We start from the raw sequence: 18,336 nt of genomic DNA, 5'->3' as shown, positions 1-18,336 counted from the left end.
CCAAGACACCTTAGCCAAGACACCTTAGCCAAGACACCTTAGCCAAGACACCTTAGCCAAGACACCTTAGCCAAGACACCTTAGCCAAGACACCTTAGCCGAGACACATAAGCCAAGACACATTAGCCAAGACACCATAGCCAAGACACATTAGCCAAGACACCTTAGCCAAGACACCTTAGCCAAGACACTTTAGCCAAGACACCTTTGCCAAGACACATTAGCCAAGACACATTAGCCAAGACACCTTAGCCAAGACACCTTAGCCAAGACACCTTAGCCAAGACACATTGACCAAGACACCTTAGCCAAGACACCTTAGCCAAGACACCTTAGCCAAGACACCTTAGCCAAGACACCTTAGCCAAGACACATTAGCCAAGACACCTTAGCCAAGACACATTAGCCAAAACACATTAGCCAAGACACCTTAGCCAAGACACCTTAGCCAAGACACCTTAGCCAAGACACATTAGCCAAGACACCTTAGCCAAGACACATTAGCCAAGACACATTAGCCAAGACACCTTAGCCAAGACACCTTAGCCAAGACACCTAAGCCAAGACACATTAGCCAAGACACCTTAGCCAAGACACCTTAGCCAAGACACATTAGCCAAGACACCTTAGCCAAGACACCTTAGCCAAGACACATTAGCCAAGACACCTTAGCCAAGACACCTTAGCCAAGACACCTTAGCCAAGACACATTAGCCAAGACACCTTAGCCAAGACACCTTAGCCAAGACACCTTAGCCAAGACACCTTAGCCAAGACACCTTAGCCAAGACACATTAGCCAAGACACCTTAGCCAAGACACCCTAGCCAAGACACATTAGCCAAGACACCTTAGCCAAGACACCTTAGCCAAGACACCTTAGCCAAGACACCTTAGCCAAGACACCTTAGCCAAGACACCTTAGCCAAGACACATTAGCCAAGACACCCTAGCCAAGACACATTAGCCAAGACACATTAGCCAAGACACCTTAGCCAAGACACCTTAGCCAAGACACCTTAGCCAAGACACCTTAGCCAAGACACCTTAGCCAAGACACCTTAGCCAAGACACATTAGCCAACACACCTTAGCCAAGACACATTAGCCAAGACACATTAGCCAAGACACCTTAGCCAAGACACCTTAGCCAAGACACCTTAGCCAAGACACCTTAGCCAAGACACCTAAGCCAAGACACATTAGCCAAGACACCTTAGCCAAGACACCTTAGCCAAGACACCTTAGCCAAGACACCTTAGCCAAGACACCTTAGCCAAGACACATTAGCCAAGACACCTTAGCCAAGACACCTTAGCCAAGACACATTAGCCAAGACACCTTAGCCAAGACACCTTAGCCAAGACACCTTAGCCAAGACACCTTAGCCAAGACACCTTAGCCAAGACACCTTAGCCAAGACACATTAGCCAAGACACCTTAGCCAAGACACCTTAGCCAAGACACATTAGCCAAGACACCTTAGCCAAGACACCCTAGCCAAGACACATTAGCCAAGACACCTTAGCCAAGACACCTTAGCCAAGACACCTTAGCCAAGACACCTTAGCCAAGACACCTTAGCCAAGACACCTTAGCCAAGACACATTAGCCAAGACACCCTAGCCAAGACACATTAGCCAAGACACATTAGCCAAGACACCTTAGCCAAGACACCTTAGCCAAGACACCTTAGCCAAGACACATTAGCCAAGACACCTTAGCCAAGACACCTTAGCCAAGACACATTAGCCAAGACACCTTAGCCAAGACACCTTAGCCAAGACACATTAGCCAAGACACCTTAGCCAAGACACCTTAGCCAAGACACATTAGCCAAGACACCTTAGCCAAGACACCTTAGCCAAGACACATTAGCCAAGACACCTTAGCCAAGACACCTTAGCCAAGACACATTAGCCAAGACACCTTAGCCAAGACACCTTAGCCAAGACACATTAGCCAAGACACCTTAGCCAAGACACCCTAGCCAAGACACATTAGCCAAGACACCTTAGCCAAGACACCTTAGCCAAGACACCTTAGCCAAGACACATTAGCCAAGACACATTAGCCAAGACACCTTAGCCAAGACACATTAGCCAAGACACCCTAGCCAAGACACATTAGCCAAGACACATTAGCCAAGACACCTTAGCCAAGACACCTTAGCCAAGACACATTAGCCAAGACACCTTAGCCAAGACACCTTAGCCAAGACACATTAGCCAAGACACCTTAGCCAAGACACCTTAGCCAAGACACATTAGCCAAGACACCTTAGCCAAGACACATTAGCCAAGACACCTTAGCCAAGACACATTAGCCAAGACACCTTAGCCAAGACACATTAGCCAAGACACCTTAGCCAAGACACCTTAGCCAAGACACCTTAGCCAAGACACCTTAGCCAAGACACATTAGCCAAGACACATTAGCCAAGACACCTTAGCCAAGACACCTTAGCCAAGACACCTTAGCCAAGACACATTAGCCAAGACACCTTAGCCAAGACACATTAGCCAAGACACATTAGCCAAGACACCTTAGCCAAGACACATTAGCCAAGACACCTTAGCCAAGACACCTTAGCCAAGACACATTAGCCAAGACACCTTAGCCAAGACACCTTAGCCAAGACACCTTAGCCAAGACACCTTAGCCAAGACACCTTAGCCAAGACACCTTAGCCAAGACACATTAGCCAAGACACCTTAGCCAAGACACCTTAGCCAAGACACCTTAGCCAAGACACCTTAGCCAAGACACCTTAGCCAAGACACCTTAGCCAAGACACCTTAGCCAAGACACCTTAGCCAAGACACCTTAGCCAAGACACCTTAGCCAAGACACCTTAGCCAAGACACCTTAGCCAAGACACCTTAGCCAAGACACCTTAGCCAAGACACATTAGCCAAGACACCTTAGCCAAGACACATTAGCCAAGACACATTAGCCAAGACACCTTAGCCAAGACACCTTAGCCAAGACACCTAAGCCAAGACACATAAGCCAAGACACCTTAGCCAAGACACCTTAGCCAAGACACATTAGCCAAGACACCTTAGCCAAGACACCTTAGCCAAGACACATTAGCCAAGACACCTTAGCCAAGACACCTTAGCCAAGACACCTTAGCCAAGACACATTAGCCAAGACACCTTAGCCAAGACACCTTAGCCAAGACACCTTAGCCAAGACACCTTAGCCAAGACACATTAGCCAAGACACCTTAGCCAAGACACCTTAGCCAAGACACCTTAGCCAAGACACCTTAGCCAAGACACCTTAGCCAAGACACATTAGCCAAGACACCTTAGCCAAGACACCTTAGCCAAGACACCTTAGCCAAGACACCTTAGCCAAGACACCTTAGCCAAGACACCTTAGCCAAGACACATTAGCCAAGACACCTTAGCCAAGACACCTTAGCCAAGACACCTTAGCCAAGACACATTAGCCAAGACACCTTAGCCAAGACACATTAGCCAAGACACATTAGCCAAGACACCTTAGCCAAGACACCTTAGCCAAGACACCTAAGCCAAGACACATAAGCCAAGACACCTTAGCCAAGACACCTTAGCCAAGACACATTAGCCAAGACACCTTAGCCAAGACACCTTAGCCAAGACACATTAGCCAAGACACCTTAGCCAAGACACCTTAGCCAAGACACCTTAGCCAAGACACATTAGCCAAGACACCTTAGCCAAGACACCTTAGCCAAGACACCTTAGCCAAGACACCTTAGCCAAGACACCTTAGCCAAGACACATTAGCCAAGACACCTTAGCCAAGACACATTAGCCAAGACACCTTAGCCAAGACACATTAGCCAAGACACCTTAGCCAAGACACCTTAGCCAAGACACATTAGCCAAGACACCTTAGCCAAGACACCTTAGCCAAGACACCTTAGCCAAGACACCTTAGCCAAGACACCTTAGCCAAGACACATTAGCCAAGACACCTTAGCCAAGACACTTTAGCCAAGACACCTTAGCCAAGACACCTTAGCCAAGACACCTTAGCCAAGACACCTTAGCCAAGACACATTAGCCAACACACCTTAGCCAAGACACCTTAGCCAAGACACCTTAGCCAAGACACCTTAGCCAAGACACCTTAGCCAAGACACCTTAGCCAAGACACATTAGCCAAGACACCTTAGCCAAGACACCTTAGCCAAGACACATTAGCCAAGACACCTTAGCCAAGACACCTAAGCCAAGACACATTAGCCAAGACACCTTAGCCAAGACACCTTAGCCAAGACACATTAGCAAAGACACCTTAGCCAAGACACCTTAGCCAAGACACATTAGCCAAGACACCTTAGCCAAGACACCTTAGCCAAGACACATTAGCCAAGACACCTTAGCCAAGACACCTTAGCCAAGACACCTTAGCCAAGACACCTTAGCCAAGACACCTTAGCCAAGACACATTAGCCAAGACACCTTAGCCAAGACACCTTAGCCAAGACACATTAGCCAAGACACCTTAGCCAAGACACCCTAGCCAAGACACATTAGCCAAGACACCTTAGCCAAGACACCTTAGCCAAGACACCTTAGCCAAGACACCTTAGCCAAGACACATTAGCCAAGACACCTTAGCCAAGACACATTAGCCAAGACACCCTAGCCAAGACACATTAGCCAAGACACATTAGCCAAGACACCTTAGCCAAGACACCTTAGCCAAGACACATTAGCCAAGACACCTTAGCCAAGACACCTTAGCCAAGACACATTAGCCAAGACACCTTAGCCAAGACACCTTAGCCAAGACACATTAGCCAAGACACATTAGCCAAGACACCTTAGCCAAGACACATTAGCCAAGACACCTTAGCCAAGACACCTTAGCCAAGACACCTTAGCCAAGACACATTAGCCAAGACACCTTAGCCAAGACACCTTAGCCAAGACACATTAGCCAAGACACCTTAGCCAAGACACCTTAGCCAAGACACATTAGCCAAGACACCTTAGCCAAGACACATTAGCCAAGACACCTTAGCCAAGACACATTAGCCAAGACACCCTAGCCAAGACACATTAGCCAAGACACATTAGCCAAGACACCTTAGCCAAGACACCTTAGCCAAGACACATTAGCCAAGACACCTTAGCCAAGACACATTAGCCAAGACACCTTAGCCAAGACACCTTAGCCAAGACACATTAGCCAAGACACCTTAGCCAAGACACATTAGCCAAGACACCTTAGCCAAGACACATTAGCCAAGACACCTTAGCCAAGACACATTAGCCAAGACACCTTAGCCAAGACACCTTAGCCAAGACACCTTAGCCAAGACACCTTAGCCAAGACACATTAGCCAAGACACATTAGCCAAGACACCTTAGCCAAGACACCTTAGCCAAGACACCTTAGCCAAGACACATTAGCCAAGACACCTTAGCCAAGACACCTTAGCCAAGACACCTTAGCCAAGACACATTAGCCAAGACACCTTAGCCAAGACACATTAGCCAAGACACCTTAGCCAAAACACCTTAGCCAAGACACATTAGCCAAGACACCTTAGCCAAGACACCTTAGCCAAGACACCTTAGCCAAGACACCTTAGCCAAGACACCTTAGCCAAGACACCTTAGCCAAGACACATTAGCCAAGACACCTTAGCCAAGACACCTTAGCCAAGACACCTTAGCCAAGACACCTTAGCCAAGACACCTTAGCCAAGACACATTAGCCAAGACACCTTAGCCAAGACACCTTAGCCAAGACACCTTAGCCAAGACACCTTAGCCAAGACACATTAGCCAAGACACCTTAGCCAAGACACCTTAGCCAAGACACCTTAGCCAAGACACATTAGCCAAGACACCTTAGCCAAGACACTTTAGCCGAGACAAATTAGCCAAGACACCTTAGCCAAGACACCTTAGCCAAGACACCTTAGCCAAGACACCTTAGCCAAGACACATTAGCCATGACACTTAATCCAAGACACCTTAGCCAAGACACCTTAGCCAAGACACATTAGCCAAGACACCTTAGCCAAAACACATTATCCAAGACACCTTAGCCAAGACACCTTAGCCAAGACACCTTAGCCAAGACACCTTAGCCAAGATACATTAGAAGAGACACATTAGCCAAGACACATTAGCCAAGACACCTTAGCCAAGACACATTAGCCAAGACACATTAGCCAAGACACATTAGCCAAGACACCTTAGCCAAGACACCTTAGCCAAGACACCTTAGCCAAGACACCTTAGCCAAGACACCTTAGCCAAGACACCTTAGCCAAGACACCTTAGCCAAGACACCTTAGCCAAGACACCTTAGCCAAGACACATTAGCCAAGACACCTTAGCCAAGACACCTTAGCCAAGACACCTTAGCCAAGACACCTTAGCCAAGACACCTTAGCCAAGACACATTAGCCAAGACACCTTAGCCAAGACACCTTAGCCAAGACACATTAGCCAAGACACATTAGCCAAGACACCTTAGCCAAGACACCTTAGCCAAGACACCTTAGCCAAGACACATTAGCCAAGACATTTTAGCCAAGACACCTTAGCCAAGACACCTTAGCCAAGACACCTTAGCCAAGACACCTTAGCCAAGACACATTAGCCAAGACACCTTAGCCAAGACACTTTAGCCAAGACACATTAGCCAAGACACCTTAGCCAAGACACCTTAGCCAAGACACCTTAGCCAAGACACATTAGCCAAGACACCTTAGCCAAGACACCTTAGCCAAGACACCTTAGCCAAGACACATTAGCCAAGACACATTAGCCAAGACACCTTAGCCAAGACACCTTAGCCAAGACACATTAGCCAAGACACATTAGCCAAGACACCTTAGCCAAGACACCTTAGCCAAGACACCTTAGCCAAGACACCTTAGCCAAGACACCTTAGCCAAGACACATTAGCCAAGACACCTTAGCCAAGACACTTTAGCCAAGACACCTTAGCCAAGACACCTTAGCCAAGACACCTTAGCCAAGACACCTTAGCCAAGACACCTTAGCCAAGACACCTTAGCCAAGACACCTTAGCCAAGACACCTTAGCCAAGACACATTAGCCAAGACACATTAGCCAAGACACATTAGCCAAGACACCTTAGCCAAGACACATTAGCCAAGTCACATTAGCCAAGACACCTTAGCCAAGACACTTTAGCCAAGACACCTTAGCCAAGACACCTTAGCCAAGACACATTAGCCAAGACACATTAGCCAAGACACATTAGCCAAGACACCTTAGCCAAGACACCTTAGCCAAGACACCTTAGCCAAGACACCTTAGCCAAGACACATTAGCCAAGACACCTTAGCCAAGACACCTTAGCCAAGACACCTTAGCCAAGACACCTTAGCCAAGACACCTTAGCCAAGACACCTTAGCCAAGACACCTTAGCCAAGACACCTTAGCCAAGACACATTAGCCAAGACACATTAGCCAAGACACATTAGCCAAGACACCTTAGCCAAGACACCTTAGCCAAGACACATTAGCCAAGACACCTTAGCCAAGACACCTTAGCCAAGACACCTTAGCCAAGACACCTTAGCCAAGACACATTAGCCAAGACACCTTAGCCAAGACACATTAGCCAAGACACCTTAGCCAAGACACCTTAGCCAAGACACCTTAGCAAAGACACCTTAGCCAAGACACCTTAGCCAAGACACCTTAGCCAAGACACATTAGCCAAGACACATTAGCCAAGACACCTTAGCCAAGACACCTTAGCCAAGACACCTTAGCCAAGACACCTTAGCCAAGACACATTAGCCAAGACACCTTAGCCAAGACACCTTAGCCAAGACACCTTAGCCAAGACACATTAGCCAAGACACCTTAGCCAAGACACATTAGCCAAGACACCTTAGCCAAGACACCTTAGCCAAGACACCTTAGCCAAGACACCTTAGCCAAGACACATTAGCCAAGACACCTTAGCCAAGACACCTTAGCCAAGACACATTAGCCAAGACACCTTAGCCAAGACACATTAGCCAAGACACCTTAGCCAAGACACCTTAGCCAAGACACCTTAGCCAAGACACCTTAGCCAAGACACCTTAGCCAAGACACCTTAGCCAAGACACTTTAGCCAAGACACCTTAGCCAAGACACATTAGCCAAGACACATTAGCCAAGACACATTAGCCAAGACACCTTAGCCAAGACACCTTAGCCAAGACACCTTAGCCAAGACACCTTAGCCAAGACACATTAGCCAAGACACATTAGCCAAGACACCTTAGCCAAGACACATTAGCCAAGACACATTAGCCAAGACACCTTAGCCAAGACACCTTAGCCAAGACACCTTAGCCAAGACACCTTAGCCAAGACACATTAGCCAAGACACCTAAGCCAAGACACTTCAGCCAAGACACCTTAGCCAAGACACCTTAGCCAAGACACCTTAGCCAAGACACCTTAGCCAAGACACATTAGCCAAGACACCTTAGCCAAGACACCTTAGCCAAGACACATTAGCCAAGACACATTAGCCAAGACACCTTAGCCAAGACACCTTAGCCAAGACACCTTAGCCAAGACACCTTAGCCAAGACACCTTAGCCAAGACACCTTAGCCAAGACACCTTAGCCAAGACACCTTAGCCAAGACACATTAGCCAAGACACATTAGCCAAGACACATTAGCCAAGACACCTTAGCCAAGACACATTAGCCAAGACACCTTAGCCAAGACACCTTAGCCAAGACACCTTAGCCAAGACACCTTAGCCAAGACACCTTAGCCAAGACACCTTAGCCAAGACACATTAGCCAAGACACATTAGCCAAGACACCTTAGCCAAGACACTTTAGCCAAGACACCTTAGCCAAGACACCTTAGCCAAGACACATTAGCCAAGACACATTAGCCAAGACACCTTAGCCAAGACACCTTAGCCAAGACACCTTAGCCAAGACACCTTAGCCAAGACACATTAGCCAAGACACATTAGCCAAGACACCTTAGCCAAGACACCTTAGCCAAGACACCTTAGCCAAGACACCTTAGCCAAGACACCTTAGCCAAGACACCTTAGCCAAGACACATTAGCCAAGACACATTAGCCAAGACACATTAGCCAAGACACATTAGCCAAGACACCTTAGCCAAGACACCTTAGCCAAGACACCTTAGCCAAGACACATTAGCCAAGACACCTTAGCCAAGACACCTTAGCCAAGACACCTTAGCCAAGACACATTAGCCAAGACACCTTAGCCAAGACACATTAGCCAAGACACATTAGCCAAGACACCTTAGCCAAGACACCTTAGCCAAGACACCTTAGCCAAGACACCTTAGCCAAGACACCTTAGCCAAGACACATTAGCCAAGACACATTAGCCAAGACACCTTAGCCAAGACACCTTAGCCAAGACACCTTAGCCAAGACACCTTAGCCAAGACACATTAGCCAAGACACCTTAGCCAAGACACCTTAGCCAAGACACCTTAGCCAAGACACATTAGCCAAGACACCTTAGCCAAGACACATTAGCCAAGACACCTTAGCCAAGACACCTTAGCCAAGACACCTTAGCCAAGACACCTTAGCCAAGACACATTAGCCAAGACACCTTAGCCAAGACACCTTAGCCAAGACACATTAGCCAAGACACCTTAGCCAAGACACATTAGCCAAGACACCTTAGCCAAGACACCTTAGCCAAGACACCTTAGCCAAGACACCTTAGCCAAGACACCTTAGCCAAGACACCTTAGCCAAGACACTTTAGCCAAGACACCTTAGCCAAGACACCTTAGCCAAGACACCTTAGCCAAGACACCTTAGCCAAGACACATTAGCCAAGACACCTTAGCCAAGACACCTTAGCCAAGACACCTTAGCCAAGACACTTTAGCCAAGACACCTTAGCCAAGACACATTAGCCAAGACACATTAGCCAAGACACATTAGCCAAGACACCTTAGCCAAGACACCTTAGCCAAGACACCTTAGCCAAGACACCTTAGCCAAGACACATTAGCCAAGACACCTTAGCCAAGACACATTAGCCAAGACACATTAGCCAAGACACCTTAGCCAAGACACCTTAGCCAAGACACCTTAGCCAAGACACATTAGCCAAGACACCTTAGCCAAGACACTTTAGCCAAGACACCTTAGCCAAGACACATTAGCCAAGACACATTAGCCAAGACACATTAGCCAAGACACCTTAGCCAAGACACCTTAGCCAAGACACATTAGCCAAGACACCTTAGCCAAGACACCTTAGCCAAGACACCTTAGCCAAGACACATTAGCCAAGACACCTTAGCCAAGACACCTTAGCCAAGACACCTTAGCCAAGACACCTTAGCCAAGACACATTAGCCAAGACACCTTAGCCAAGACACATTAGCCAAGACACATTAGCCAAGACACCTTAGCCAAGACACCTTAGCCAAGACACCTTAGCCAAGACACCTTAGCCAAGACACCTTAGCCAAGACACATTAGCCAAGACACATTAGCCAAGACACCTTAGCCAAGACACCTTAGCCAAGACACCTTAGCCAAGACACCTTAGCCAAGACACATTAGCCAAGACACCTTTGCCAAGACACCTTAGCCAAGACACCTTAGCCAAGACACATTAGCCAAGACACCTTAGCCAAGACACATTAGCCAAGACACCTTAGCCAAGACACCTTAGCCAAGACACCTTAGCCAAGACACCTTAGCCAAGACACATTAGCCAAGACACCTTAGCCAAGACACCTTAGCCAAGACACATTAGCCAAGACACCTTAGCCAAGACACATTAGCCAAGACACCTTAGCCAAGACACCTTAGCCAAGACACCTTAGCCAAGACACCTTAGCCAAGACACCTTAGCCAAGACACCTTAGCCAAGACACTTTAGCCAAGACACCTTAGCCAAGACACATTAGCCAAGACACATTAGCCAAGACACATTAGCCAAGACACCTTAGCCAAGACACCTTAGCCAAGACACCTTAGCCAAGACACCTTAGCCAAGACACATTAGCCAAGACACATTAGCCAAGACACCTTAGCCAAGACACATTAGCCAAGACACATTAGCCAAGACACCTTAGCCAAGACACCTTAGCCAAGACACCTTAGCCAAGACACCTTAGCCAAGACACCTTAGCCAAGACACATTAGCCAAGACACCTAAGCCAAGACACTTCAGCCAAGACACCTTAGCCAAGACACCTTAGCCAAGACACCTTAGCCAAGACACCTTAGCCAAGACACATTAGCCAAGACACCTTAGCCAAGACACCTTAGCCAAGACACATTAGCCAAGACACATTAGCCAAGACACCTTAGCCAAGACACCTTAGCCAAGACACCTTAGCCAAGACACCTTAGCCAAGACACCTTAGCCAAGACACCTTAGCCAAGACACCTTAGCCAAGACACCTTAGCCAAGACACATTAGCCAAGACACATTAGCCAAGACACATTAGCCAAGACACCTTAGCCAAGACACATTAGCCAAGACACCTTAGCCAAGACACCTTAGCCAAGACACCTTAGCCAAGACACCTTAGCCAAGACACCTTAGCCAAGACACATTAGCCAAGACACATTAGCCAAGACACATTAGCCAAGACACCTTAGCCAAGACACCTTAGCCAAGACACCTTAGCCAAGACACATTAGCCAAGACACATTAGCCAAGACACCTTAGCCAAGACACCTTAGCCAAGACACCTTAGCCAAGACACATTAGCCAAGACACATTAGCCAAGACACCTTAGCCAAGACACCTTAGCCAAGACACCTTAGCCAAGACACCTTAGCCAAGACACCTTAGCCAAGACACATTAGCCAAGACACATTAGCCAAGACACATTAGCCAAGACACCTTAGCCAAGACACCTTAGCCAAGACACCTTAGCCAAGACACCTTAGCCAAGACACATTAGCCAAGACACCTTAGCCAAGACACCTTAGCCAAGACACATTAGCCAAGACACCTTAGCCAAGACACCTTAGCCAAGACACCTTAGCCAAGACACCTTAGCCAAGACACCTTAGCCAAGACACATTAGCCAAGACACCTTAGCCAAGACACCTTAGCCAAGACACCTTAGCCAAGACACATTAGCCAAGACACATTAGCCAAGACACCTTAGCCAAGACACCTTAGCCAAGACACATTAGCCAAGACACCTTTGCCAAGACACCTTAGCCAAGACACCTTAGCCAAGACACATTAGCCAAGACACCTTAGCCAAGACACATTAGCCAAGACACCTTAGCCAAGACACCTTAGCCAAGACACCTTAGCCAAGACACCTTAGCCAAGACACCTTAGCCAAGACACCTTAGCCAAGACACCTTAGCCAAGACACATTAGCCAAGACACATTAGCCAAGACACCTTAGCCAAGACACCTTAGCCAAGACACCTTAGCCAAGACACCTTAGCCAAGACACATTAGCCAAGACACATTAGCCAAGACACCTTAGCCAAGACACCTTAGCCAAGACACCTTAGCCAAGACACCTTAGCCAAGACACATTAGCCAAGACACCTTAGCCAAGACACCTTAGCCAAGACACCTTAGCCAAGACACCTTAGCCAAGACACCTTAGCCAAGACACATTAGCCAAGACACCTTAGCCAAGACACTTTAGCCAAGACACCTTAGCCAAGACACCTTAGCCAAGACACCTTAGCCAAGACACATTAGCCAAGACACCTTAGCCAAGACACCTTAGCCAAGACACCTTAGCCAAGACACCTTAGCCAAGACACATTAGCCAAGACACCTTAGCCAAGACACATTAGCCAAGACACCTTAGCCAAGACACATTAGCCAAGACACATTAGCCAAGACACCTTAGCCAAGACACCTTAGCCAAGACACCTTAGCCAAGACACATTAGCCAAGACACCTTAGCCAAAACACCTTAGCCAAGACACATTAGCCAAGACACCTTAGCCAAGACACCTTAGCCAAGACACCTTAGCCAAGACACCTTAGCCAAGACACCTTAGCCAAGACACATTAGCCAAGACACCTTAGCCAAGACACCTTAGCCAAGACACCTTGGCCAAGACACATTAGCCAAGACACCTTAGCCAAGACACCTTAGCCAAGACACCTTAGCCAAGACACCTTAGCCAAGACACCTTAGCCAAGACACATTAGCCAAGACACCTAAGCCAAGACACCTTAGCCAAGACACCTTAGCCAAGACACCTTAGCCAAGACACCTTAGCCAAGACACCTTAGCCAAGACACCTTAGCCAAGACACCTTAGCCAAGACACCTTAGCCAAGACACATTAGCCAAGACACCTTAGCCAAGACACCTTAGCCAAGACACATTAGCCAAGACACCTTAGCCAAGACACCTTAGCCAAGACACATTAGCCAAGACACCTTAGCCAAGACACCTTAGCCAAGACACCTTAGCCAAGACACCTTAGCCAAGACACCTTAGCCAAGACACCTTCGCCAAGACACATTAGCCAAGACACCTTAGCCAAGACACCTTAGCCAAGACACCTTAGCCAAGACACATTAGCCAAGACACCTTAGCCAAGACACCCTAGCCAAGACACATTAGCCAAGACACCTTAGCCAAGACACCTTAGCCAAGACACCTTAGCCAAGACACCTTAGCCAAGACACCTTAGCCAAGACACCTTAGCCAAGACACATTAGCCAAGACACCCTAGCCAAGACACATTAGCCAAGACACATTAGCCAAGACACCTTAGCCAAGACACCTTAGCCAAGACACCTTAGCCAAGACACATTAGCCAAGACACCTTAGCCAAGACACATTAGCCAAGACACATTAGCCAAGACACCTTTGCCAAGACACATAAGCCAAGACACATTAGCCAAGACACCTTAGCCAAGACACCTTAGCCAAGACACCTTAGCCAAGACACATTAGCCAAGACACCTTAGCCAAGACACCTTAGCCAAGACACATTAGCCAAGACACCTTAGCCAAGACACCCTAGCCAAGACACATTAGCCAAGACACATTAGCCAAGACACCTTAGCCAAGACACATTAGCCAAGACACCTTAGCCAAGACACCTTAGCCAAGACACATTAGCCAAGACACCTTAGCCAAGACACCTTAGCCAAGACACCTTAGCCAAGACACATTAGCCAAGACACCTTAGCCAAGACACCTTAGCCAAGACACATTAGCCAAGACACCTTAGCCAAGACACCTTAGCCAAGACACATTAGCCAAGACACCTTAGCCAAGACACCCTAGCCAAGACACATTAGCCAAGACACCTTAGCCAAGACACCTTAGCCAAGACACCTTAGCCAAGACACATTAGCCAAGACACATTAGCCAAGACACCTTAGCCAAGACACATTAGCCAAGACACCCTAGCCAAGACACATTAGCCAAGACACATTAGCCAAGACACCTTAGCCAAGACACCTTAGCCAAGACACATTAGCCAAGACACCTTAGCCAAGACACCTTAGCCAAGACACCTTAGCCAAGACACCTTAGCCAAGACACATTAGCCAAGACACCTTAGCCAAGACACCTTAGCCAAGACACCTTAGCCAAGACACCTTAGCCAAGACACCTTAGCCAAGACACCTTAGCCAAGACACATTAGCCAAGACACATTAGCCAAGACACCTTAGCCAAGACACATTAGCCAAGACACATTAGCCAAGACACCTTAGCCAAGACACCTTAGCCAAGACACCTTAGCCAAGACACATTAGCCAAGACACCTTAGCCAAGACACCTTAGCCAAGACACATTAGCCAAGACACCTTAGCCAAGACACCTTAGCCAAGACACCTTAGCCAAGACACCTTAGCCAAGACACATTAGCCAAGACACCTTAGCCAAGACACTTTAGCCAAGACACATTAGCCAAGACACCTTAGCCAAGACACCTTAGCCAAGACACATTAGCCAAGACACATTAGCCAAGACACCTTAGCCAAGACACCTTAGCCAAGACACCTTAGCCAAGACACCTTAGCCAAGACACCTTAGCCAAGACACATTAGCCAAGACACATTAGCCAAGACACATTAGCCAAGACACCTTAGCCAAGACACCTTAGCCAAGACACCTTAGCCAAGACACATTAGCCAAGACACATTAGCCAAGACACCTTAGCCAAGACACTTTAGCCAAGACACCTTAGCCAAGACACCTTAGCCAAGACACATTAGCCAAGACACATTAGCCAAGACACATTAGCCAAGACACCTTAGCCAAGACACCTTAGCCAAGACACCTTAGCCAAGACACCTTAGCCAAGACACATTAGCCAAGACACATTAGCCAAGACACCTTAGCCAAGACACCTTAGCCAAGACACCTTAGCCAAGACACCTTAGCCAAGACACCTTAGCCAAGACACATTAGCCAAGACACCTTAGCCAAGACACTTTAGCCAAGACACATTAGCCAAGACACCTTAGCCAAGACACCTTAGCCAAGACACATTAGCCAAGACACATTAGCCAAGACACCTTAGCCAAGACACCTTAGCCAAGACACCTTAGCCAAGACACCTTAGCCAAGACACCTTAGCCAAGACACATTAGCCAAGACACATTAGCCAAGACACATTAGCCAAGACACCTTAGCCAAGACACCTTAGCCAAGACACCTTAGCCAAGACACATTAGCCAAGACACATTAGCCAAGACACCTTAGCCAAGACACTTTAGCCAAGACACCTTAGCCAAGACACCTTAGCCAAGACACATTAGCCAAGACACATTAGCCAAGACACATTAGCCAAGACACCTTAGCCAAGACACCTTAGCCAAGACACCTTAGCCAAGACACCTTAGCCAAGACACATTAGCCAAGACACATTAGCCAAGACACCTTAGCCAAGACACCTTAGCCAAGACACCTTAGCCAAGACACCTTAGCCAAGACACCTTAGCCAAGACACCTTAGCCAAGACACATTAGCCAAGACACATTAGCCAAGACACATTAGCCAAGACACATTAGCCAAGACACCTTAGCCAAGACACCTTAGCCAAGACACCTTAGCCAAGACACATTAGCCAAGACACCTTAGCCAAGACACCTTAGCCAAGACACCTTAGCCAAGACACCTTAGCCAAGACACATTAGCCAAGACACCTTAGCCAAGACACATTAGCCAAGACACATTAGCCAAGACACCTTAGCCAAGACACCTTAGCCAAGACACCTTAGCCAAGACACCTTAGCCAAGACACCTTAGCCAAGACACCTTAGCCAAGACACATTAGCCAAGACACATTAGCCAAGACACCTTAGCCAAGACACCTTAGCCAAGACACCTTAGCCAAGACACCTTAGCCAAGACACATTAGCCAAGACACCTTAGCCAAGACACCTTAGCCAAGACACATTAGCCAAGACACCTTAGCCAAGACACATTAGCCAAGACACCTTAGCCAAGACACCTTAGCCAAGACACCTTAGCCAAGACACCTTAGCCAAGACACATTAGCCAAGACACCTTAGCCAAGACACCTTAGCCAAGACACCTTAGCCAAGACACCTTAGCCAAGACACATTAGCCAAGACACCTTAGCCAAGACACCTTAGCCAAGACACCTTAGCCAAGACACATTAGCCAAGACACCTTAGCCAAGACACCTTAGCCAAGACACCTTAGCCAAGACACCTTAGCCAAGACACATTAGCCAAGACACCTTAGCCAAGACACATTAGCCAAGACACATTAGCCAAGACACCTTAGCCAAGACACCTTAGCCAAGACACCTTAGCCAAGACACCTTAGCCAAGACACCTTAGCCAAGACACCTTAGCCAAGACACCTTAGCCAAGACACATTAGCCAAGACACATTAGCCAAGACACCTTAGCCAAGACACCTTAGCCAAGACACCTTAGCCAAGACACCTTAGCCAAGACACATTAGCCAAAACACATTAGCCAAGACACCTTAGCCAAGACACTTTAGCCAAGACACCTTAGCCAAGACACCTTAGCCAAGACACATTAGCCAAGACAACTTAGCCAAGACACCTTAGCCAAGACACCTTAGCCAAGACACCTTAGCCAAGACACATTAGCCAAGACACCTTAGCCAAGACACCTTAGCCAAGACACCTTGGCCAAGACACATTAGCCAAGACACCTTAGCCAAGACACCTTAGCCAAGACACCTTAGCCAAGACACCTTAGCCAAGACACCTTAGCCAAGACACCTTAGCCAAGACACCTTAGCCAAGACACCTTAGCCAAGACACCTTAGCCAAGACACATAAGCCAAGACACCTTAGCCAAGACACCTTAGCCAAGACACCTTAGCCAAGACACCTTAGCCAAGACACCTTAGCCAAGACACCTTAGCCAAGACACCTTAGCCAAGACACCTTAGCCAAGACACATTAGCCAAGACACCTTAGCCAAGACACATTAGCCAAGACACATTAGCCAAGACACCTTAGCCAAGACACCTTAGCCAAGACACCTTAGCCAAGACACCTTAGCCAAGACACCTTAGCCAAGACACCTTAGCCAAGACACCTTAGCCAAGACACATTAGCCAAGACACATTAGCCAAGACACCTTAGCCAAGACACCTTAGCCAAGACACCTTAGCCAAGACACATTAGCCAAGACACATTAGCCAAGACACCTTAGCCAAGACACTTTAGCCAAGACACCTTAGCCAAGACACCTTAGCCAAGACACATTAGCCAAGACACCTTAGCCAAGACACCTTAGCCAAGACACCTTAGCCAAGACACCTTAGCCAAGACACCTTAGCCAAGACACCTTAGCCAAGACACATTAGCCAAGACACCTTAGCCAAGACACTTTAGCCAAGACACCTTAGCCAAGACACCTTAGCCAAGACACATTAGCCAAGACACCTTAGCCAAGACACCTTAGCCAAGACACCTTAGCCAAGACACCTTAGCCAAGACACCTTAGCCAAGACACCTTAGCCAAGACACCTTAGCCAAGACACATTAGCCAAGACACCTTAGCCAAGACACTTTAGCCAAGACACCTTAGCCAAGACACCTTAGCCAAGACACCTTAGCCAAGACACCTTAGCCAAGACACATTAGCCAAGACACCTTAGCCAAGACACCTTAGCCAAGACACCTTAGCCAAGACACCTTAGCCAAGACACATTAGCCAAGACACCTTAGCCAAGACACATTAGCCAAGACACATTAGCCAAGACACCTTAGCCAAGACACCTTAGCCAAGACACCTTAGCCAAGACACCTTAGCCAAGACACCTTAGCCAAGACACCTTAGCCAAGACACCTTAGCCAAGACACATTAGCCAAGACACATTAGCCAAGACACC

The 18,336-nt window shown here is 47.8% G+C and overlaps 1 long non-coding RNA gene across 1 annotated transcript in view; it reads right to left on the bottom strand.

Moving 5' to 3' along the window:
* Nucleotides 1–14,452, bottom strand: part of LOC125774515 (uncharacterized) — an 86,248-nt gene extending 71,796 nt beyond the window's left edge. Inside the window, exon 1 of the long non-coding RNA XR_007420996.1 lies at nucleotides 13,674–14,452. This is a non-coding gene — a long non-coding RNA (uncharacterized LOC125774515). The remainder of the gene's footprint in view (nucleotides 1–13,673) is intronic.
* Between the last annotated feature and the right edge of the window lie 3,884 nt (nucleotides 14,453–18,336).

Source organism: Anopheles funestus, unplaced genomic scaffold (assembly GCF_943734845.2).
Source record: "Anopheles funestus unplaced genomic scaffold, idAnoFuneDA-416_04 scaffold_16_ctg1, whole genome shotgun sequence".
NCBI classification, from domain to species: Eukaryota; Metazoa; Arthropoda; class Insecta; order Diptera; family Culicidae; genus Anopheles; species Anopheles funestus.
This window is presented reverse-complemented; position numbering and strand designations above follow the sequence as displayed.